The sequence below is a fragment of the Bos grunniens genome, chromosome 7 (genome assembly GCF_055505025.1).
Source record: "Bos grunniens cultivar Pamir isolate PY7600 chromosome 7, Bosgru_T2T1.0, whole genome shotgun sequence".
Lineage (NCBI taxonomy): Eukaryota > Metazoa > Chordata > Mammalia > Artiodactyla > Bovidae > Bos > Bos grunniens.
Genome location: NC_141171.1, coordinates 85,605,546 through 85,607,744, shown reverse-complemented (window position 1 = coordinate 85,607,744; position 2,199 = coordinate 85,605,546). Strand labels below are relative to the sequence as shown.

General features: G+C 42.9%; 1 non-coding gene across 1 annotated transcript; it reads left to right on the top strand.

Annotated features, from left to right (window-relative positions):
- Positions 1-1,772: 1,772 nt before the first annotated feature.
- On the top strand, positions 1,773-1,906 carry LOC147369916 (small nucleolar RNA SNORA22). The gene has a single exon (XR_015168692.1). It is a non-coding gene; the product is annotated as a small nucleolar RNA SNORA22 (small nucleolar RNA).
- The last annotated feature ends 293 nt before the right edge of the window (positions 1,907-2,199 follow it).

The following is a 2,199-nucleotide window of genomic DNA, read 5'->3' as shown; positions in this document are numbered from 1 at the left end:
GGACGGAGGAGCCTGGTAGGCCGCAGTCCATGGGGTTGTTAAGAGTCCGACACAACTTAGCGACATCACCTTCACTTTTCACCTCATGCATTGGAGAAGGAAATGGCAACCCACTCCAGTGTTCTTGCCTGGAGAATCCCAGAGGCCGGGGAGCCTGGTGGGCTGCCGTCTATGGGGTCGCACAGAGTCGGACACTAGTGAAGCGACTTAGCAGCAGTATAGAATTTGAATCTAACACATAATATGTATAGAAAAAGTTCTTAATAATCATAGACACTTCTGCCAGAAGGGCAGTAGTTGCACATAATCTTAGAATTCTATGTATCACACACATTTTGTGGATAGGTCTTGTGTAAATAGCACCACTTTTACTACTTTTTGGACAAATTATTCAAGTTTGTTGCCCTTTAGCTCTCAATTCATAAAGGAAGCAATTGGGTAATACCAGTGAAAATGATGGGCTTTCCTGGTGGCTCAGTGGTAATGAATCTGCCTGCAAAGCAGGAGACCTGGGTTGGGAAGATGCCCTGAAGGACAATGCCTTGTTGGGAAGTATATGGCAACCCACTCTAGTACTCTTGCCTAGAGAATCCCCAAGGACATAGGAGCCTGGCAGGCTGCAATCCCTAGGGTCATGCAGAGTTGGACACAACTGAAGCAACTAAGCAGCAGCAGCAGGGAAAATGGCAAAAAGAGGACCTCTGAAAATTTACCCTATTGTAAAAACATTCCCCAAAAGGGCAAATATTATCATAATCAAAATTTTTTTATAATTCTGAGAGTTAACCAAAGGCTTGTATCAACCAAGAATCAATTAGACAAGAAAAGTGACTGAATGTCAGAAAGAATAGCAAATGTGTGGCATTGTATTTACCCTAGGTCCACTTTTGGCCCTAAATCAGAAGCAGCTTTGAAAAATAACAGGCTATGTTCTTGGTCACTAGAGGGAGCAAGAATGGGGCAGGGAGTCTTTTTTTTTTTTTTCCCCCTTCAGAGCTTCATTCTCAAACAAAATTCATTATTTGGTTTTTTCCAATTCCCTGAAGACACCAATCAAAAGTCTGTCGTTATTTGACCTAAGTGATAAAAACTTCTGAGGTCGCAAGGGAAAGGTTGCAGTACATTTACAAATTTTTTAACACTATAGCTAATAGAATAAGCGGAGAACGTAAGTTTAGGAGTAAGATGACCATTCAGTTCAGTTCTGTTCAGTCGCTCAGTCGTGTCCGACTCTTTGAGACCCCATGAACTGCAGCACACCAGGCCTCCCTGTCCATCACCAACTCCAGGAGTTTACTCACACTCATGTCCATCGAGTCAGTGATGCCATCCAACCATCTCATCCTCTGTCATCCCCTTCTCCTCCTGCCCCCAATCCCTCCCAGCGTCTGGGTCTTTTCCAATGAGTCATCTCTTCGCATGAGGTGGCCAAAGATGACCATAGGGACTTGGAAAAGCTATGACATATTCCTGATGTTGAAGCTGAAACTCCAATACTTTGGCCACCTGATGCGAAGAGCTGACTCATTGGAAAAGACCCTGATGTTTGGAAAGACTGAGGGCAGGAGGAGAAGGGGATAACAGAGGATTAGATGGTAGGATGGCATCACTGACTCAATGGACACGAGTTTAAGTAAACTCCAGGAGTTGGTGATGGACAGGGAGGCCTGGTGTGCTGCAGTTCATGGGGCCGCAAAGAGTCAGACACGACTAAGCGACTGAACTGACTCACTTGCTGACATATTCCTAGGAATCTAAAAATCTCATGTGTATTGCACAGTGAACACCCAAGTGTGCTTTGTAGTTCCCTTGGCTTTGACTCTGTGCTAGAGTAATGTCTGTTCTTTTCCTCTGCGTTGAAAGGACTATTTATCCTTTTAAATGTATTCAGAAAGTCAGCACATTGTAAAAAAAAAAAAAAAATCTCATGTGTAAATATAGCTGTGCACATGTTCAAGAAAGACCTAAGAATGTCCTGATTCCTCAACCTTGACTGAACTTCAAGTTATGTGAAATCAAGAAGTAAAAGTAAAACACAATTGCAATGTACCTGACTGTTGAAGGCATTCCCAAGTATACAGAGTCCCTCTGTAAAAAATGGAGACTTACTGCTTTTGGACACTTAAGGAAATGTCTGTCCAATCATTAGCTGACTACAAAGTTAATCAAATAGAAACCCAAGGACTGCATATGATATAC